We start from the raw sequence: 23,097 nt of genomic DNA on the forward strand, positions 1-23,097 counted from the left end.
AAGCTCCGCCCCACGCACCGACGCTGCGCAAGGTCCTGGAAGGGAGAGAGAGCGACGCTGACGTCATCAGGACGCGACGCCAGGTCCTCGCCCATAGCAGCAGCGGTGGAGCCGCGGCCTACAGAAGAGGATCGTCGGAAGGTAGGCCACGCTTAACTAGGGGGGAGGAAGATGTCGGACACAGAGGCGCCCACTACCACCAACGCGGCTGCAGCAGCGGTGATGCCCTTTTCCCTGCCCTACATCCCTGGAGCGGCCTGGCTGCCCAAGTACTCAGGGGAGCCCCATGCCCTAACTGACTTTAAGGAAAGGCTGTACAGTTTGTTCCAAGTCTACCCCCTGGCAGAGGAACAGAAGGTCAGCATACTAACAGGGCAGTTAACTGGCGCAGCCCAAAGGGAGGTAAAATCATGGCCCACTGAGGAGAAAAGGACTGTGAAGGGTATTCTGGCCCGGCTGCGGGGTACCTTTGACACACGTACCTCCGCTGAGATTAAAATGAGGTTCTATGGATGTAAGCAGCGGGCACAGCACAGCATCAGAAACTATGCCCTAAATCTGCAGGAAGCCTTGAGGGCTATTCAACAAACTGACCCTGGCAGTGTGCAGGAAACGGATAAACTGCTAACAGAACAATTCATAGAAGGTCTGCTGTCTAGCGCCCACAGGGCCCAACTGCGCCTCATGTTCTTTCAGAACCCCGACCTGACCTTCGTCCAATTTAAGGACAGGGCCATAAGGGTGCTCCGTGAATCTGCAACCAGTGGCGCTATAAACCCCCGGCGCCCTGCTCTCACCTACCACCAGGAGGCGGCGCCCTCCTCTATGGACCCCGTGGGGGCTGATGCACAGGCCCTGAACCAAGCCCCGTCGAAAGACCTGCACCACCAAGTCCAGGAGCTGACCAGGAGCGTCGCGGCGTTGACCAGGACCGTCCAGGCGTTGCAAGTGGACCCGGCAAGACCCATCGAGCTGGCTTCAAGTCCGGAGGATGTCCCGTGGCGTCGACAGAGGAGGACCCCGTCGTTCCGAGGGAGGCCCACAGACCGCTACGCAGAGGATGGACAGCCCATTTGTCGTCGATGCAACCGGCCCGGACACATTTCCAGGTACTGTAATTTAAACGGGTCCAACCTGGGGCAGAGGGCCAACCCCCAGGCATAAGATCACCAGGCCCTTATAATTGGCGTGATAAGTACGTTGGGGGGCGCCTGGTTTTACCCGTGGTGCTGGACGGTATCCCCATGGGCGCCTTGCTGAATACTGGGTCGCAAGTAACCACTATCCCTTATGTACTTTTTAAGCAGTATTGGACTGATGCTGATATCACACGGTATCCAGACAGTAACTTGAGCATCATCGCCAGTAATGGCTTACCCGTGCCGCAGATGGGGTTCAAGGAGATGACCATTAAGATTGGTAAAGTTGAACTGCCGGCACAGGGAGTGATTATTGTGGACATTGACCGACGTGAAAGTCACCCTAAAATAACTCTGGGTACTAATGTAATTGAAAATTGTCTTTCAGAGGTAATTGTAATTCTATAACAGGTGGCGGTGAATGCTAGTTCCAGCCAACAGAGAGTCCTCAACAAGGAGATAAAAGCTGTCTGGTGGTGAGATCGGTAGCGTAAGACTGAGTGACCCATTCCCCATTTCCATGCCTCCCAAAAGTGAAATGATGATCTGGTGTCGGACTGCAATCAGGTTGAGAGGTAGAGACTACCAAGCCATGGTAAAACCCATGTACTCAGACAGCAGGCCCACCATTTTGACAGCCCGGGGGGTGGTTGATGTCCGTCATGGGAGGGTGCCCGTCCGCATCCTGAACATTGGGGAGAGGGAAGTACACTTACCCAGGTACGCTACACTCGCCAAACTGTTTGTTGTCGAACACAAAGCTATCAGGGCCGTGGAACCCTTGCCTCCATCTCCACAGGCGGAGGGTAATGGCTCCCAGAAACAAAAGGAGGACTGGTGCCAGAAACTCAACGTGGGTGCTGACTCCACTCCCCTGCACCAAAAACAAGGAGTCTACCGGGTGGTACAGGAGTACGAGAGAGTCTTTAGTAAGCACCCGCTAGACTTCGGCAGAGTAAAAGGGGTAGAACACCACATCCCCACAGGGAGCCACCCACCATTAAAAGAGAGACACAGGCCTGTACCCCCTGCACATTATAAGAACGCCAAGGGTATGCTAAGAGAAATGAAAGAAGCTGGGGTCATTAGAGATAGCTGTAGCCCCTGGGCAGCCCCCTTGGTTCTGGTGAAAAAGAAAGACGGCACCATGAGAATGTGCGTAGACTATAGACAAATCAACCGTATCACCCACAAAGACGCATATCCGCTGCCTAGAATAGAGGAGTCTTTAGCCGCACTAAAATCAGCTAACTTCTTTTCTACTTTGGACCTTACTAGCGGGTACTGGCAGGTTCCTGTGGCAGAGGCTGACAAGGAGAAGACCGCCTTCACCACCCCGATGGGACTGAGCGAATTCAACTGTATGCCTTTCGGGCTCTGCAATGCACCAGGGACCTTCCAGAGGCTGATGGAATGCTGTCTAGGGCACCGAAACTTCGAGACGGTCCTCCTTTACCTGGACGACGTGATCGTCTATTCGAAGACCTACGAGGACCATCTAAAGCACCTGGCCGAGGTGTTCGAAGCCCTGGCAGGCTATGGCCTGAAGGTGAAACCATCGAAGTGTCACCTGTTGAAGCCGAAGGTCCAGTACGTAGGGCACGTGGTAAGTGCGGAAGGAGTGGCCCCCGACCCTGACAAGGTCACGGCAATCAAGAGTTGGCCAAGCCCCTCGAACATCAAAGAGGTGAGACAGTTTCTCGGGTTGGTAGGCTACTACCGAAGGTTCATCCCCGGGTTCACTAAGATGGCAGCTCCTATGCAGGACCTCCTGATCGGACAGTCTAAGTCCAGGAGTCAAAAGACACCCTTCAAGTGGGATAAACCGGAAGAGGAGTCCTTCCGCCAGTTGAAGATGGCCCTCACAGGGGGATGAGATCCTGGCCTACCCTGATTATGGCCAGCCTTTTATCCTTCACACAGACGCCAGTAATGTGGGACTGGGAGCCGTACTGTCCCAAAACCAACAGGGCAGAGAAAGGGTGATCGCGTACGCCAGCCGGAAGCTGAGACCCACCGAGAGGAACCCGGAGAATTACAGGTCCTTCAAGCTAGAATTCTTGGCGGTGGTGTGGGCCGTGACGGAACGCTTCAAGCATTACCTGGCCTCTGCAAAGTTCACCATGTACACGGACAACAACCCGTTGACACACCTGGACAATGCAAGACTGGGTGCCCTAGAACAGCGGTGGATGGCCCGTCTCTCCAACTATGACTTCGTGATCAAGTACCGGGCCGGCAAAACCAATGCCAACGCTGATGCCCTATCAAGAATGTCTCACTTACCTGAAGGTGACGAAGACCCAGAAGAGCTGGAGGAGGTAGAACTCCCCGCGTTTCACCGGTATGGAGCCGCTCAATACTCTCACCGCGTGAAGGAGGAGGATCTAACAACTGTGATGATCAATCCCCTACCTCACCACAGCTGGGCCGAGACCCTAGATAGTGACCCTGCAGTCCGCCTGGTGAAAGATCTGCTGACCCGGGAAGACGCCCGCTTAGATCCAGATGCCCCAGAGGAAGCCAAGCAGCTATGGAAGGAGAAGAGCAAGCTGTTCCTCTACGAAGGCAAGTTGTGCAGAAGGATTGTTAACCACCAGACACATGAGCTGACCTGGCAAGTCGTGGTCCCAAGGCGGGATGCAGCTATGGTCCTGGGGGCTTACCATGACAGAGCGGGACACTTCGGTTGGAAGAAACTGGAGTTCCTGCTAAGAGGAAGGTTCTTTTGGGTCGGCATGAGAGGAGCTGTAGAAAAATGGTGCAGAGACTGTGGCCCTTGTCACCTAAGGAGGAAGGACCGTGCCAGCCAGAAGACACCCTTGAGGCCCATCGTCACCACGCAGCCTCTTGAGCTGGTAGCTCTGGACCATGTCAAATTGGCTCCCAGCCGGTCAGGATACATCTATGCTCTGACAATCGTGGACCACTATTCCCGTTTTCTAGTGGTGGTCCCGGTAAAGGACTTGACAGTCCAAACAGTGGCCAGAGCCTTCCAGCAATACTTCTGCCGTCCACACGGGTATCCGGAACAGGTCCTGACAGACCAGGGTCCAGCGTTCGAGGCTGAAATCTTCCAGGAGTTCTGCAACCTCTATGGCTGTAAGAAGATTCGGACAACGCCTTACCACCCACAAACCAACAGGATGTGTGAGAAAATGAACAATATAGTCATTGACATCCTGAAGACGTTGCCCCTGGAGGAACGCAGCCTGTGGCCAGAAAAACTGCCGGACCTGATAGACCTATACAACAATATCCCGGTGAATGCTACAAACTGCACCCCGGCTTACCTGATGCGAGCTAGACCAGGTAAGCTGCCCGTAGACCTGGAGATGGGAGTCCTGATGCCTGAGGACACCTCCCCGGATGCGGACTGGGATACGGAAAGGCAACTGCAGTACAAGAAGGTACAGGAGAGTGTGGAGAGGAGCCTGGCCCAGGTGAGAGAAAGGCAAGAAAAACTCTTCAATCAACACGCCCCTGCTGGTCCCCTAGAACCTGGTGAACAGGTCCTGAAGCGGAAGAGAAGGCTACATAAGTTGGACGACCAGTGGGAAAGGGAACCATACACCGTACTGCAGTCTGATCACGACAACCCGAAGGTGTGCGTGATCACCAAGGATGGAGGAGAAACCACTAGTACCGTCTCCAGAGACCACCTCAAAAGATGCCCCAAGCATCTCCGTAGTGCAGAAGAGGATCAGAGTGACCTTGAACCCGCAGAGGACAAGGAAGAAATGATCAGCACCGTTCTCGGAGAGTTCCCTCAGTCCTGGACTCAGATAAATGATGCCATAGTGGTACCCGTCCTGCATTTCCTGCAACCGGCACAGCAACAACCAACACCAGAGCCGGAAGGTGAAGAGGAGCAAGCGGTTCCAGAGGCAGAAGAGCCTGTACCAGCAGCCCAGGAGAGTCAACCCTCTGCTGACAGTGAGCCTGCCATGCCTGCGGTAAGCCAAAGCACCCGCAGACAGCTGCCTGCCCTACCTGTACACCCAGCTGGTAGCTGCACCCCTAACGCTAGTGGGGAAAGCCGAGTCAGTCCACCACCAGACAGTGGGTTAAGGAGGTCAACCAGGAGCACAAAGGGGCAGATACCCGCTCACTGGAAAATATAGAGCGCGCTAAAATTGTAAATGACCCTGTTGCCAAATGTTGAATTGTTTGCAAAGTTACATGCATGTTTGGTAATTCTGTGTTTCAGTTTCATGCAGCTACCGTAAGGACTCACAGGTTATGGACTTTTTATAACCGGGACCTTGTATGGACTGCGTTTGGAGCCTAACCCAGGAACTAAGACTGTAAAGGACTTGGGGTAGGACAGACCCCCACCTGGTTAAGGCTCCCCGTTGTGCTGGTGATATGGACACCCGGTCACAGGCCACACTGTGACCTTAAGAACTCAATCTGTGCGTCGTCTGTCTGTTATTGTTTTATGGCTATGCATATTGTCTTTGTTTATTGTTTAGTCCTGGAGTACTAAATTTCACTAGGGGGGAATGTGTCACCCTGGCCTGGATGCCACAAGTGTAATTAAAGCTGTGTCTGAGAGCAAGGGGGAGGTTCTCTAGTCAGGGGAACATTAGCATGCAATGCCTCCTGTCTCAGGCCAGTAGGGGGAGCTGGCTGCCCCTATAAAAGCTGGTACTGGGGGCAGGGTTAGGGAGAACTGGATGGCCTGTCTCAGCACTGAGACATGTCCCAGAGCAAAGCAGGGACAGAAAGTTGTATTGCACCTAAGAGGAAGTGTGGCAGGAGGAGAGCCACAAGCCAGAGACAAGAGGCGAAGAGAGCCTGTCTTGGCAGATAAAAGACTTACTTTACCAGACTTTGGTGTCTGAGGCTGGGAGGATTCTACATCCCCCAGCAGAGAACCAGTCCGCAAGGGACTGTATATTCCTTGGCCTAAGAAGCCTGGAGGCCCTGCCACAACAGAAGGGACCAGTAAAGCCATACAAGGCTGGGAGCAGAAAGGAACCCACGTCGCAGGCCATACAGGCGAGAATACACGGAAAGCTCTGAAACATGGGCTGTTACCCTATAACGAGGAGATAGCCAGAAGGAGCGCAGAAAGCACGGTAGGCCTACACCCTCACCCTGACCAGGGCCAATTTCCCCGTTGCTCTCAGACATCCAGATCCCCTCCTAGCTGGGACTGTTTGTGGGTCAATTTACCTGTTCTATTAAAGACCCTGGACTGCAACCTGTTGTCTGCGTGCTCCTTGCTCCTCCAGCACTATCAGCACTGGGACTCTCACTACCATCACTCCCAACATCCACTACACTGCCCTGGGGCCGCACTCTTCCCGTGGGGAGTCACACCATCCCAGCTGCATACATCATCAGCCCCAGCGGTCTGCCTTGCAGCGGCGGTTCCTAATGACCGCAAATCCACGGGTGGCGTAGTCGGACATAATCATCAGCACATAACGGACTACCACTGGCCTGACCACCCTGAGCCATGGAACCGGGTTGCCACTACTACTCCCATCGTTCCCCCTATTGCCCGGATCCGAGTGCCCCACGGCCCAGGGGGCGAGTCACCACCAACAGGTCATGTTTTCAGGATTTCCTTAGTATTACACAGGTGATGGAATTATTGCCTGGTCAGGTGATGCAATTATCACCTGTGTAATTCTGAAAACATGATCTGTTGGTGGTCCTTGAGGACTGGAGTTGGGGAACCCTGCTTTAGAGCACTTCTGGGGTCAGGAAGAACGGGTTGTTCATGGCATGTCAGTATTTCTATTTAATTTGTGATAACTGTGAGAAGCTATATCATCTGCATGGCTCAATATTCTTACAGAAAGATGAACCATAGAAGCATTATGCAGACGCGATACGGCCATCGTCCACCTTCTCTCCCGCATATACCCCCTGCGTTCCGCATGAATGTCCCATTCGTTGGAATAAAGGATTTTTAAGAAAAGGATTTGGTGAGTGCCGCTTTTCGCATACTACTGCATGTACATATTCCTGCAGAAAGGTTTCAACACCTGGAGGAATCTATTTAGAGATGAACTGCTGCGGTTGTGAAGGTCAAAGGAAGTCCATGGTGCTACTAAAGTGTCTCTATTAAAGTGGCCGTTCAGTTTATTGACTATTAGAGATGAGCGGATTGATCTGCGGAGGATCGAGTTCAAGTCAAATTTCATGAAATCCGAGGTTTTAAGCTAACTCAAACATTTTGAGATTCAATTTGCATGTCGAAGAAAAAAATAAACTTGCACCATTTTCAACACTGCTGAAGAATCAGAGAGCGAGCTAACATAATTTTGCATTGCCATGCATGCCTCCCCATAATGCCCCGCAGCTATGACATCTAGCGGATTATAATCCGCTAGATGTCATAGCTGTCATATAAGGTATGATAATTATCTTGTATAGTGGTGGTCAGTACAGGGGCCATCACAGGTCAGTGGAGCACAGTTTTTACGGCAGAGTTGCTTTCCATCTCCTGAGCCACTGGGTAAGTCTCTCTCTTCTATAGAGTGTAAGCCCTTATTGTCAGCATGGTTCTCTCTTTTTCCTGTAGAGTGTAGCTTTTATGGTCAGTGGGGTCCTCTCTCTCTCCCATAGAGTGTAAGCTCTTATGGTCAGCATGGTTCTCTCTCTCTTTTGTAGAGTGTAAGCTCTTATGGTCAGCGGGGTTCTCTCCTCCAGTAGAGTGTAAGCTCTTATGGTCAACTGGGTCCTATCTCTTTCCTGTAGAGTGTAAGCTTTTATGGTCAGCTGGGGCCTCTCTCTTTACTGTAGCATGTAAGCTCTTATGGTCAGCATGGTTCTCTTTCTCTCTCTTGTAGAGTGTAAGTTCTTATGGTCAGCGGGGTTCTCTCTCTCTCTCCTGTAAAGTGTAAGCTCTTATGGTGAGCATAGTTCTCTCTCTCTCTCCTTTCTCCATGCATTTCACAAGCAATTACAATTTTTCTAGTATTGAGATTTACTTGAATTTATTCACTGCAAATCGAATTTCAAAAGATCCGCTCATCTCTATTGGCTATTTCTGGCATTGCAGTGTAGAAGTAAACAGGACTTAGTTTCCAGATACAACACATGGACAAGACTGGCAATGTTTCTCAAGTTCAATGTCTTACACTTGAACAACAAAAACATTGTTGTACTTCTATGGTACTTATACTGAAAGAGAGTAGAACACGCTTTTTTAGATAGCATCTTTTTTTGAAGGGCCCCGGACATGTCTGAACATTTTTTTTAGCAAGTTGTTTGGTTGGAAGTCATCTGCCAGCAATAACTCTGCCTTAGGTGATACACAGCAGCTCCATGATGACCGCAGCAGCTGGTGAGGCATCCAGCGACGCTCCACCTTTAGCCTCCAGCATTGAAAATGTGAAGACTACGCATTATACTGTAAGCAGTAAGATATATCACATGCCATATAGTGCATCCCCAAGTTCATGGTGTAAAAGACGTGAAATTGAATCCTGGGTTTTGAAATAAGACACCTATTCTGCTTTCTATGCATCGTCAAAAAATGTGAATTTAAAGATCGGATCTTGGATGAGATAAAATATAACAAGAATGTAGGAAGGAGAAGTGCATCCTAAGAACGGCTTACTATTACTGAGAGATGAGAAATAAGGCGACCAATTGCCAAACAGGAATCAGTCTGGGCGATATTTTTTAAATTCGATGTAACTTGTTCACATGGGATTTCAATTTCTCCACGTGATGGTTACATCAATTATGCCATTATTCATCTGCTAATCTGCAGACATGTTAAAACGTAACCGTAGACAGCGCAGGCTGATCTTCATTCCACGGGAAGTGATCCGGCTGAGATGCTGCAACCGCGAAGAGCTATCAGTAAATCATCTAAATAAGTCTAGAAAGTATCATATTTACCTACAGTAATACTCCGACATGACTGGTACCTCTTTATCCATCTTATCTGAGCAATCGACTGTGAAGGGTTTGAAAGATTTCTTAAACTCGCCAGTCATTTGTATTGACTGTATGTCAGTTTTTCTGTAAGACATGCATTAGATTCTACTGCGGCACATCGTTTTAAAAAGTGATTATGCACCACTTAGATATTGAAGATATATCCTTAATATAGAACATTAAAGGGAACCTGTCACCAGGTTTGACCGATATGAGATATGGCCACCACCTTTCAACCCTCATATACAGCATTCTTTAATGCTGTATATAAGCCCCCGATCCGACCTGCAAGACAAGAAAAGGAGCTTTTATTATACCGGTCCGAGGGGGGTCTCTGGTCTTGGTGCGGTGCCTCCCTTCTTCTTTCGATGCCATCCTCCTTCTTGCTTCGTGTGGATGACGCGTCTCTACGTCATCCACACAGTCTCTCCGTCATTGAGCTCCTGTGCAGGCATACTTCTTTGCCCTGGCGAGGGCAGAGTAAAGTACAGCAGTGCGCAGGCGCCGGGAAAGATCAGAGAGCCCCGGCGCCTGCGCACTGCAGTATTTTACTGCAAAATATATTTCCAATAGACGTTCTCACAGCAGGGACAAAAGAATTTTCTACAACCTTGTACAAGACATGGGCTCATCTACACCTGTGAGATAGAGATAAAATGTTGCCTGTGCCATTGAATTCTCACTAGTTTGTTACCATCTGCACCTGTTAGATAATAGCAGAAATATACAGGGAGTACATCTTCAATATGAGTAACTCTTTATGTTTACTGAATTCCGAAAAAGTTGCTGACGCATATAGATTTTAGACCAATAAGGAATAGACAAGTATGTTTGAATTGTCCATTGTATTCTAAGAGTATAAAAGGTCTGACGGTGTATCAAAGGTCAGACAACGCTTATGACCAATGCCTTGTCCACTTTCTGCAAGATAAGAATAAAACCTGCCTGGTTCCAGATGACACCGTGCCTCGGGAGATCATTTTTCTAATAGACATTGTTTTGTCATGTGCCCACAGCAGTCAATGAGTGGCCACTCGTCGGCTGCAGCATATTAATATTCCATCAAGGCGGACATCTGACGAAATAGTAAAGACTGCAGACAAACAGCGGCCGCTCATGTCCCCCTCCGGGAACTTCGTAGCACACAACGCTGGAACAGTCCCACTACAGGAGGTGAGTAAATATTATATTTACTTAAATTAGGGTCATTAATTAAACCGGGGTTGTCCAATAAGTGGACAACACTTTTATGCCCTTCTGGATAGGGCGATTTTTCGTTTTTGTGGTTTTGCTTTTTCTTCATTTTCGTTCAAGAGTTATAACTTTTTTATTTTTTCCTTCGCGATAGCTGTAAGTGAGCTTGTGTTTTGCAGGATGAGTTGTGGTTTTGAATAACAACATGGATTTGATCGTATACTGCACTGAAAAGCTGTAAATAAAAATTACAAGTTGGGTGAAATTGGAAAAAAACCCTTCCAATTCCGCCATTGTTTTCAGACTTTGTTTTTATAGTATTCAATATGCAGTAAAAAAGACTAAAGTTTACTATCTTTTGCTGCAACTGGGTTCAGTGGCACTAAGCATCGATAGCACTTTGTTATTGCTGCACAGTTTATCTCTTGCTCTCCAAGAGAAACAATTCATTTGTCTTTAGACCTTGTTATCCTTAGCAGTGTTCTCTTTACTTCATCCATCCAGGAAGTCAGGTTGGTGCTCACAAAAGCTAAAAAAAACTTCAGTCAACACTGGCACTTATGGTTTTTGTTGGATGTGTAGGAGAATGGAACATAGGAGACAAAGTGTTGCAAAGCCGTGCGGCATTCAGACTTGAACAAAACCCTGTGGAACTATTCCCAAGAAGAAGAGTTGCAGAGGGGACAGAATTAGGCAGTACCCTGGATCAGGTGACACTGACGAAACCAGCCTTCGATATAAAAGGTCAGAGCGCCAAAACGGGAGAAGATTTGGCACCAAGAGACGTGGCAGATGCTCTCACTGCAGCTTCAGCGGCCAAGATAACAGGCTGCGGGTACCAGTCAGTTGACTGAAGACTAGAGCTATGCTGGTCAAGGTCCAGACTGCACTCGTCGACGGTCAAGCACCGAAGACCCGAACTACACCGGTCAAGGTTCCTGACCCAGACAATGCCGGTCAACAGTCTAGGACCAGCCCCCACCATTACGCACTGAGGAGACGCCTGTCGATGGTCAAGCACAGAAGAAGCCCTGAGACCACCCAGTCAGAGACTCTAGCCTGGGCCAGTGATCAAAGGAGATGTGTGAGATGGGTCGTCACTTCCAGCATGGACCTACGGTACAAGGGGTGGGCAGAGGGAAGGTGGTGAACCAGATGGGGTCCCGCTAAGGCTAGAGCAGCCCAGAGAGCGGTAATAGACTTTGTAAGAGAGACGTGCAGATACACAGCTGGAGCAGTGGCCTAATCAAGGCCCCGGAAGCCAGAGACTGTTCCCGCCAAATACTATGCTTGCCCCTTCCTCCCACTAAAACCACCTTGGACTTTAGGATCAGAACTGATTTAAGAGTTCCTTATTGTATAATAACTCATATACCACTATTATACCATTGCTTGTCGAATACTCTGTAAATATTATTCTTTTGTGATTTGTCAATTTCAGTATCTCTGCTAACATTTCATATTGTTAATCCAAGAAATAAATTGTTGTTTTCATCTGGTTCCCCTGCTGCATCTAGTCACCTGCTTTACAGATGCACAGATAGGCAGTCTAGTCTTCTGTCCAGAGCACGAATCATCCAGAAAAAAAGAAAGCCTGACCAGCATCCATGTGACTTCTATTTTTGCCATTACATTATAGACACCAGCTTCAGCAGCCACACATTCTAAAAAGTCAGCGCAGGATTCCAGGCAAAAATAAACTCCTGCAAAATGGTGGACAGGACTGTAGTTATTGCCGTTTTCTCAACATCTAGAATCAGATCTGCGCCAGCCCAGGGAACAAGAACCCAAAAATAACCATAACACGTACAGTTATAAAGCTGGCCGTGGCTGGAGAATCCCAACACTAGAACCATCACTTATCAGACATGTATTGATGCCTTATCAGAAACTTCTTAATGGATACCGAATAAAGAAATATTTTTACATTTTATAAGTGGTTCTACCATTTACCTGCATGGATAGCATACATCAAATTTGCTAACATTCCACATTCAAAAAATGAGAATATATACTGTAGTTTTGTTACCCCATTCACTAACACTGGGAAAAATAAAGGAGGATTTTTGTCTTGCAGATTCAGAACTCAACAGTCTGACCAGTTAAAAAAGGCTAATACAGATTCATGGGCATAGCTGAGGATCATCCATGGGCATAGCTGAGGAACGTCCATGGGCATAGCTGAGGATCATCCATGGGCATAGCTGAGGAACATTCATGGGCATAGCGGAGGAACATCCATGGGCATATTTGAGGAACATCCATGGGCATAGTTGAGGAACATCCATGAGCATATCTTAGGAACATCAATGGGCATATTTAAAGAACATCAATGGCTTGGATTTTCCATAGCCAAATCCATGAAGTGTCAACCAGTTTATTTGTAACCACAATGGCCATATAAGGGTGCATTTCAAGAGGATGAAATGCATAATTTACAATTGTCCATAAATTCTGTGTCCTTTTTCAGTGTGCATGAAAAATTGCTGTGTTCCGATTTATTTTTAAACTGGAGGAGCTTGAACAGATTATCGCAACTACCATCTTTACAGCTTTGTTGGAGGTAGCACTATAGGAGAGATGTGCCTTAAAGTTCCTGTTGTGGGTAACGGAGATTTGACAGCTTACCTCCGTTCCATGATGCTGTGGAGAGCTTTGTCTTGAGGATGCTACCTCCAACAAAGCCAAGCCTTATCTGTTACTTACCTGGGTGCCCTACATTGCAGTGTAGCACACTGCTGCATCTGACACCTCATCTTCTCTTCATTACAGGCAAATCCCCACTGGCTCCGGTACCTACCAACCTGACCAGACCACACTGATATATATCTATCTACCCATAAGGTCGCAACTGTACCCTTAGGGAGAACTCTCTCTAGAATACAGCCAGACTGATCGAATCACGCTTTACTACCTTCTAACGGGGGATTTACATGTGCAATCTCTGGCACATAGCTCTCCTTGAAAGCAAGTAATTTTCTTTATTCCAACACCGTCCACTTGACCTAACCATTCTCACAAGTACTTACCTTACCTATCTATCTACCCAGGTTCAGACTAAGGAACCCTCACCATTATCGCCTTCAGCTGGTCCTAAACACTATCCAGCATAACACCTCAACCAGGATCTCTTTTAATCCAGTAACCGGTTAAGAGTAAAACTGTATATATATTTATCTACTTTAACTGGTGACATGTGAGACCTAATTAATGCCCTATTGACTTCAATTAGCATCCTCCTGCAGCACACGTGGATGACCCCACTACTTGTGTGTTTATACTAGAACCACCAAACCGCCAGGTAACTATCGCCGATTCTCTAACCCTTAGCAACAATAGCAGTAACTACCACATCCACTAACTCATCTCCTCCTTATCTTCCTCTCTCTAGCAGAAGACTCCCACCACCACAACAAATTGGTGCACCCCTCTAAAACTATCAGATAAAAGTGGATCTCAATCAGGTTTTCATCCCTATCGTTGTTAATTTTATTTCCATTTTTAGTCTTATGATCTTACTCTATGCTTTTACCCTTTTAAACCTATATTCAATAAACTGACCTTTTAAAATTAACATTCTTTGATTTATGCTACTTAGCAAGTGTTTCATTTAGGGTTCTTTTATTGACCCAAACCTTGGTCTTTAGGGCAGCGCGAATTTACCTAACATATTTCTACTCTCGGTATCAATCTTTGACACTATCTGGACAAGTAGTGGCTCTTGTTCCAAATTTGCTGCAAACCCAATTGACCACCTACCAGCGCCACTGCTTTTTGATAACTTATTTAGCCTCAGGGATTTGCTGTCCACTCCGGCAGTGCACCCAGGACCAGCCACCTGCTCTCCATGTAACTCCATGTCCATCGACCTCATGATGTCAGAACATCAGGCCAACTCGTTGGTACTAGGCCCGAGCTCTAGGCTCTGGACGCTGTAGGAATGTCCATCAGGGAACTGTGTTTGGCCTCCCACTGCCTTGAACGGTTGGCCCATGCTGCCCCTAGCAGCTCACCGCATCTGAACTTGACCTTCACTATGCACTTTGCTAACAGACACTGAAGTCCCTCTAACCAGGAAGTGCACCCCTTTTATCAGCACTAGTGCCTACCCACTGGGCTCGCCCTATCCTTAACCATTTCCTATCTTATACGCTAAACCTATTATTCACTGTAGCATTGGCGTCTCTGCCTCCTGCCCGGCAGAGACACCGATCCCCTCACTGCCGCAGTCCTGGTCCGGTGTTCTCTGGCTCCCTTGTTGCATCTGCCCGGGGTGCCCGCCAGCCTGTCCATCAGCCGTGCCCGCCAGTCTGTCTACCAGCTGTGTCCACTTGTCAGTCTGCCAGCCAAGCCGGCCTGCCTACCTACATCACCTGTCAGCCTACCTGCCGTGCTCATCTGCCGTGTCTGTCGGTTTCCGTGGGAGTCGCCTGTTTTCACAAGAGGTCTGTCCTGGAGTGGCACCTGGTCCACCTTCCCGGTCCCTCCTTGGTTCGCGGAGTCGATTAAGCCGCCGTGTAGCCAGGGTTGGTCCGGGTAGGCACTTAGTTACGCCCCTCCTTGTATCACAGCACAGAGGTTCCACCACCCGGGCCCGTAACAGTTTGCACAGGCCATGGAATCCGGTGGCTCCCAGGCTCCTTCGCTCTCAGACCTGTACCAAGAGGTCTCCCGCCAGAGATCTCAACAGGATACGATCCTGTCCTATCTGCGGACTGTCAACTCCAGCTTGGACATGCTGTCCACCCCGACTGTGTCCACCTCTAACCAAGCGGCATCCGCTTTGGTGGTGCCTCAACCCAGCAGCGCTGTGACACCCAGATTAGGACCCTGGCTATCTGCTCCACCATGTACCACGTTTTGGCGGTGATCCCGCTCTATGTCGGGGCTTCCTATACCAGTGCACGCTGCACTTGAAGCTCTTGGCTCATCAATTTGCTTCTGACCGGGCTAAAGTGGCATTTATCATGTCTCATCTCACCAGAGAGGCATTGACGTGGCTCAACCTACTATGGGAGAGAGGGGACCCCCAGGTGTCGAATCTTCAGGCTTTCCTCGCGGCCATCCGCAGGGTTTTTGATGAACCCGGCCACACATCCTCGACTGCCTCCTCTATTCTTCATCTACGTCAAGGGAGCCTCACTGTGGGCCAGTACACGGTGTGGTTTCGGACCCTTGCATCTGAACTAGCCTGGAATAAAGAGGCCCTGGAGTCTACCTTTTGGGAGGGCCTTTCTGGAAGAATCAAGGACGAACTAGCCGTTCGTGACATACCCTCTTCCCTGGACGACCTGGTGTCTTTGGCCACACGGATCAACATCCGGTTCCAGGAGCGTTGTAATGAGGTGACCCACGAGAAGAAATCTCTGCGCCTTGCACCAACCTTACTAAGGCCAGTCCCCCTACAGACCTCTATCTCGGCATCTACGCCTGAAGCTTTTAGGTAGACCAGGTTAAGATGGGCAAGTCTCACCAGGAGGTCCGCCGCGCTGAGGGTAGATGTTTCTACTGTGGCAGTTCGGAACACCTAATCCGCTCTTGTCCAGAGAGACCGGGAAACTCCAGTGCCTAGGACCGCTTGGAGAGGTCGTCCTGGGAAAAAATTCTTTCTCTCCATCCCTGACTCTGTCGGTATCGATAACCTGCGGGAAGATTCACTTCTTCGAGACTGACTATCTGGATTCCGGGGCTGCTGGGAATCTCATCCAACAAGCCCTTGTGGAACAGTTTCAGATCCCTATTCAACGTCTTTCGGATCCGTTAGCAGTTTCCTCTGTGGATGGGAAGCTTCTTTCAGAGTCCATCTTGTTTGTCACCGAGCCTAGTTCTTCATGCTACACTCTGAGAAAATCTCTTTCTACGTGCTGTCTGGCCTCTCTCATCCTTTGCTGCTAGGACTGCCTTGGCTACAGAGACACGAGTCAGACTTGAATTAGAGCTTGGGTGAGGTGCTCCGCTGAGGACAGAAGTGTCATAAGACCTGCTTGGTTCCTATCCATCCTGCTCGACCTCCATCCACTCCAGCTAACTTACCTGGCTTGCCGGCACTTTATTGGTCATATGTGGATGTTTTTGAGAGGGAGGAGGCACTACCTCCTCATAGGCCGTATGACTGTCCCATCGACCTCATCCCTGGTGCTTCACCTCCTTGTGGTCAAATCTACCCTCTGTCACTGGCTGAGACCCGTGCCATGTCTGAGTACATTGAAGAGAATCTTGCTAGGGGATTTATCCAGAAATCCACCTCTCCGGCTTGAGCAGGATTCTTCTTCGTAAAGAAGAAGGACGGCTCTCTTCACCCTTGTATCGACTATAGCGGTCTAAATCAGATTACGATCAAAAATAAGTATCCCTTGCCTCTCACCTCGGAGTTGTTTGACCGCCTAAAAGGCGCGAAGATCTTCACTAAACTCGATCTTCGTGGCGCGTACAATCTTCCGAGATCTCCTATACTCATGCGTGGTAGTGTACCTGGACGATATCCTGGTGTTCTCCCCTGATTTGCCTTCTCATCGGAGAGATGTTCGACAGGTATTGCAGAGGATCAGGAAGAATCGTCTGTATGCCAAGTTCGAGAAATGCGTATTTGAACAGACTTCTCTTCCATTTCTGGGATACATAATCTCGGAGACTGGACTTAGGATGGATCCCGAAAAAGTGTCTGCTGTCCTAAAATGGCCCAGGCCTGAGGGGCAGAAGGCTATTCAGCAGTTTCTGGGGTTCGTTAATTATTACCGCCTCTTCATTCCTCATTTCTCTTCCCAGACTGCTCCCATCTCTGCCCTGACTCGCAAAAGGGCTAATCCCAAGGAATGGACTCCCGAGGCGGAAAGTGCCTTTGTGTCCTTGAAGCAAGCTTTCTCTTCTGCTCCAGTGCTACATCATCCTGACTGTAACAAACAGTTTTTCCTGGAGGTTGATGCCTCTTCCTCAGTGGCCGGAGCAGTACTCACTCAGAAATCCTCGTCCGGGCGAATGGCGACCTGTGGCTTCTTTTCTAAGCTCTTCTCCCCTTCCGAGCACAATTACTCCATTGGAGATGGGGAGCTGCTTGCCATCAAATTAGCACTGTAGAAGTGGCGGTTCTTACTAGAAGGGGCTCTGCATTCAGTGGTCATCTACACTGACCATAAGAATCTTGCCTACTTGCAGTCTGCTCAAAGACTAAATCCTCATCAGACCAGATGGTCTCTATTCTTTGCTTGCTTCAACTTCACTCTTCATTATCGCCCGGCAGACAAGAATATTAAAACTGACACACTCTCCCACTCATTCCTGTCAACCGATCAAGAGGAGGAGCCTCTACACATCATTGACCCCTCCAGAATAATGACTGTTGCCCAGTTGGACATGTCTCATCTTCCTCCTGGTAAGAACTTTGTGGCGGCTCCGGATAGGAGAAGGGTCTTACTCTGGGGTCATTCGTCCGAGCTGGCTGGACATGCCGATCAAAGGAAGACTCTTCTGTTAATTTCCCAACATTATTGGTGGTCGACTCTTGCGCAAGGATGTTGCGGATTTTGTCTCCGCTTGCTCTTCCTGTGCCCGTAATAAGACATCTAGGCAACTTCCAATTGGATGACTTTTTCCTCTACCCATGCCTTCTGCTCCCTGGCAACAAATCTCTATGGATTTCATCACGGATCTTCCTGTATCAATCGGCTGTACTGTCATATGGGTGGTCGGTGACCGCTTCTCCAAGATGGCGCACTTCATTTCCCTGCCAGGTCTTCCCTCTGCGCCTGTGCTGGCTAAAGACTTCATCAGTCACATCTTCCGTCTCCACGGCCTACCTCTTCATATTGTCTCAGATAGAGGAGTTCAGTTTACTTCACGCTTTTCGAGAGCCACGTGCAAGCTGCTGGATGTCGCATTGGATTCATCATCCTCAGTCCAATGGCCAGGTGGAACATATCAATCAGATCCTCACTAGTTTCCTTCGGCACTTTGTCACTAGTTTCCTTCGGCACTTTGTCAATGCTCATCATAGCGATTGGGTAGAACTTCTGCCTTGGGCCGAGTTTTCTTACAACAACAATGTGAGTGAATCTTCAGTCAAGTCTCCGTTCTTTGTGGTGTACGGTCAGCATCCCAATATTCCGTTTCCTGTTTCTACTTCTGTGTACAATCCAGCTGCGGAGTCTCTCATCAGAGACTTTTTGGTGATTTGGGAAGACACTAAAACGGCGCTGCTAAACTCCTCGGAGCGGATGAAGAAGCATGCTGATAAGAGACGTCTGGATCGGCCTCTATTTCATCCGGGAGACAAGGTCTGGCTTTCCTCCAAATATGTCTGTCTCATGATACCATCATACAAGTTGGGCCTGCGGATCATCGGTCCTTTCGAGATTCTGAGCCAAATAAATCCAGTGGAGTACAAGCTGAAACTCCCTGCCTCCTTACGGATCCCCAATTCCTTTCATGTGTCTCTCCTCAAGCCTGTTGTCCTTAATCTTTTCTCTGACGATCCAGGTACCACTCCAACTCCAGTCTCCGCTGAGGACGTGTCACACCAGGTGTGAGTGCAACACAGAGAGTCACGCCAGGTGTGAGTGCAACACAGAGGGGAAAGGGAAAGGGAGCCCAGACACTAGGGAAAGGGGGAAGAAGTAACCTCCTAATCTGGACTAGCGTCACCCTGTCACCCCCTAACGTCCCTATAAAGCCTCCACAGCTGTCGCCGATCACGTGCCTCGCCCTACTATCCCTGGTGTAAGGCTATAGCTGGAGGTGGAAGGAGATGAGCACTAGTCAACCTCCGCTAGCACTCTAAAGACAAAAGGGGAAGACAACACAGGGGAATAACAACTCAGCTTTAGAAGAACTCCAACAGGGTACACAGCCTCAAGACTCCAGAGAGGACGTGATGCTGCTTCAGCCAAGTTCCAAGTAGAAATGAGTATAACCGGCAACTCCCACCTAGACACACCAGGTATATATATACTCAGACTAAAGGGAGGTAGTCGCTGGGTCCTAAACACAGCCTCCTATCTAGGCAGCTGTCTGCATTGCCAATTGTGGAGATCTCCTGCAAACCACTGCAGGGTGACTGTCTGTCACCTCTGACACACCCGTGACAGTAAGCCCCCTCTACGAGTGGCCTCCCGACACTCAGGACCGGGTTTCTCAGGAAAAAAGGTGTGAAAAGAGAGGATCAATCTGGGAGCGTTCACCTCTGACGCTGAAACCCATGTCCTCTCCTCCGGACCATAGCTTTTCCAGTGCACCAAGTATTGCAGAGAACGATGTTGGAGACGAGAATCTACTATCCTCGAAATCTCGAACTCCAACATCTACCGCTGGTAGAGGTGAGGGCTCAAGAGGTTCTACGTACCTTTTGAGTAAGGACCTGTGGAACACATTGTGAACCTTAAGACCCCGAGGAAGTTCAAGACGAAATGCTGCTGGGTTAATGACGGCGGTAATTTTGTAGGGACCAATAAACCTAGGTTCCTGCTTCCAAGAAGGAACTTTTAATCTTATATTCTTGGTAGACAACCACACAAAGTCATTCACATTCAGGTCCGGACCTGGCAAGCGTTTTCTGTCAGCCATACGTTTATACCTGTCACCCATGGTCTTCAAATTACACAGAACACCCTGCCACACCGAGGAGAGCGACGAAGCAAACTGTTCCTCTTCAGGAACTCCTGAAGCTCCTCCCCCACTGAAAGTACCAAACTGTGGATGATAACCGTATGCACCGAAAAATGGTGACCTGCCAGTCGATTCTTGACGATGATTTTTGATGGCAAATTCTGCTCAATCCTCCTGAGGTATATCTCCAAGTTCTGATTGACCTGCTCGGTCTGACCATTTGACTGAGGGTGGAAGGCAGAGGAAAAGGACAGCTGCACCCCCAGTCGAGAACAGAATGCCTTCCAGAACTTGGAAACAAACTGGGTCCCCCGATCAGTCACCACATCAGAGGGAACCCCGTGAAGCTTCATAATCTAATTTATGAACACCTGAGCAAGTGTCTTAGCATTGGGAAGTGCAGGTAAAGCGATGAAGTGAACCATTTTACTGAACCTATCTACTATTACCAAAACCACCGTTTTGACTGCAGAAACCGGTAGGTCAGTAATAAAATCCATGGACAAGTGTGTCCATGGCCTGCTAGGGATAGGTAGCAGAAGAAGAGTACCAGACGGACGGGTGTGCGAAATCTTAGAACGCGCGCAAATACTACAAGCAGCTACGTGTTCAATTACATCCCGACGCAACCCCGGCCATCAAAAACGACGATAGAGGAGGTTCGCAGTTTCCTTACCACCTGGATGCCCAGCAAATACAGAGTTATGATGTTCCTTGATTACTTTACGGTGCAGATCAGGTGGTACAAATAACTTTCCTGAAGGGCAGGAGGCAGGGGTGTCCCCCTGAGCCTCCAGCACCTCACCCTCCAGTTCAGGAAAAAGAGGCAAAATAACTACCCCTTTCTGTAATATCGGGGCAGGGTTATCATGGTCACCACCACCAGGGAAGCTCTGGGACAAAGCATCAGCCTTGACGTTTTTGACCCCTGGACGAAAAGTGACAACAAAATTGAACCTAGTACAAAACAGGGACCATCTGGCTTGCCTAGGGTTGAGACGTTTAGCTGACTGGAGATATGACAGGTTCTTATGGTCAGTAATAACAGTAATAGGATGGACAGCCCCCTTCAACCAGTATCGCCATTCCTCGAACGCCAATTTGTTCGCCAAAAGTTCCCTATTACCCACGTCATAATTTCTCTCAGCCGAAGACAATTTTATAGAAAAGAATGCGCATGGACGCCATTTACCAGGTGATGAACCCTGAGACAAAACAGCCCCAACCCCGACATCCGAAGCATCGACCTCCACAATAAAGGGCTGAGAAACATCGGGTTGACTGAGAATAGGTGCAGTGGTAAAATGATTCTTTAAGGAAGAAAAAGCCTGGAGGGAAGCCTCCGACCAGATGGAAAAATCAGACCCCTTCTTAGTAACGTCAGTAAGCGGTTTCACTACCACCAAGTAATTTTGGATGAATTTCCTGTAAAAATTAGTAAAGCCCAGAAAACGTTGTAGGGCCTTCAGGTTCTCGGGACGTTCCCAGGCAAGGACTGCACGGATCTTCTCCGGATCCATCCGAAAACCTGAAGATGACAAAAAGTACCCCAAAAACTGCACCGCCTGAACAGCAAAAACACATTTTTCTAGTTTGGCATAAAGTTTGTTATCCCTTATTACCTGGAGCACCTGCTTAACATGTCCCCGATGGGTCTCAAAATCAGGTGAATAAACCAAAATATCGTCCAGATAGACCACCACAAACCTCCCCACCAAATGATGAAAAATATAATTTATGAAATGCTGGAATACCGCAAGTGCATTGGTCAAACCAAAAGGAATAACCAGACTCTCGAAGTGACCTTCCAGGGTATTGAACGCTGTCTTCCATTCGTCCCCCTCTATGATTCTAACAAGATTGTAGGACCTTAAATCCAACTTGGAGAATACCTTAGCTCCCACAACCTGGCTGAACAAATCAGGAATCAGAGGAAGAGGGTATCGACCACGGATGGTAATTTGATTTAATTCTCGGAAATCTAAACAGGGACGTAGACTGACATCTTTTTTCTTCACAAAGAAGAACCCTGCCGCCACGGGTGAAGATGAGGGTCTGATATGTCCCTTCTCCAGACTTTCCGCAATGAAATCCTTCATGGCTTGTCTCTCAGGGCCAGAAAGATTATATAGTCTGGACTTTGGTAGTTTAGCTCCAGCGGTCAGGTTAATAGGACAGTCATAAGCATGATGAGGAGGCAAATCCTGACACCCCTTTTCAGAAAAAACGTCCTCAAAACCAGACAGAAAAGCAGACAGTATCCCCGTAGAGACAGCTGCATTAGAAACATTCAGACAGTTCTCATGGCAGTAATCTCCCCATTCAGTAATCTCCCCGGTTTGCCAATCCACCAATGGATTATGTTTAACAAGCCAGGGGATATCTAAAACAATCGGAGTAGGGAGATTCTCCAAAACATAGCAAGGAATAATTTCACAATGAACTGACCCCACCCTCAGTTTCACATTATGTACAATCGGAGTAAAGGCTTTCTGTGCAAGTGGCGCCGAGTCAATGGCAAAGATGGGAATAGGTTCAGCTAAAGCACAGCAAGCAAAACCATGAGTTTTCACAAACTCAGCATCAACCATGCTGACCCCGACTCCACTGTCAACAAACACAGAATTTTTTTCAGTTTTGCTCTCTAGCACCACCACTGCTGTCAGCATAAAGCGAGAACTGCAGTTTGGCCACAAATGCACCCCTTGTTTATCCAACTCCACACTACCGAGAGTTAAACGAGTCTCCTTTTGTTTAGAAATTGAAGGACAGGTCCCAACAAAGTGTCCCTTTTTCCCACAAAAAAACATACGCCTCTTTTCTTGTGAATCTCCGGGGAGATGTATGATGTAGAAACACCCCCTAACTGCATAGGTTTCTCCACCTCCCCCAGTACTGGTTCACCCCCAGACCGCTCCCTTGGCAAAGGTGCACAACCCCGACAAGAAGGCCCCGGAGAAGAAGGTTGCACCCGTCTATCCCGAAGGCGCCTATCCAGACGTATGGCCAAAGACATGACAGCCTCCAAGGACTGAGGGGTATCATATACAGCCAAGGCATCTTTCAACCTTTCAGTAAGCCCCTCACAAAATTGACTTTTAAGGGCTGAGTCATTTCATTTGCAATCCGTTGCTCATCTACGGAATTCCGAACTGTACGTTTCCACTGACCGAATCCCCTGCTGAAGGCGACGTAGCTTAGACTCAGCCAAGGCGACTTGGTCAGGGTCATCATAGATGAAGGGAAGAGCTCCAAAATA

At 48.7% G+C, this 23,097-nt stretch overlaps 1 protein-coding gene across 3 annotated transcripts in view; it reads left to right on the forward strand.

The window, feature by feature from the left end:
- Positions 1-23,097, forward strand: part of SFR1 (SWI5 dependent homologous recombination repair protein 1) — a 147,815-nt gene that overhangs the window by 99,248 nt on the left and 25,470 nt on the right. Inside the window, exon 2 of one of the 3 annotated variants that reach the window (XM_073685193.1) lies at positions 6,952-7,081. The exons of 1 other annotated variant lie outside the window; for it this stretch is intronic. The gene's annotated coding sequence lies outside the window, so the exon portion shown is untranslated. Of the gene's footprint in view, positions 1-6,951; positions 7,082-10,090; positions 10,221-23,097 lie in introns of those variants that run through there. One more of the 3 variants, XM_073685196.1, reaches the window with a different exon arrangement.

This window comes from Phyllobates terribilis, unplaced genomic scaffold (assembly GCF_046119375.1).
Source record: "Phyllobates terribilis strain yellow unplaced genomic scaffold, ASM4611937v1 Scaffold_5__5_contigs__length_657084704, whole genome shotgun sequence".
Lineage (NCBI taxonomy): Eukaryota > Metazoa > Chordata > Amphibia > Anura > Dendrobatidae > Phyllobates > Phyllobates terribilis.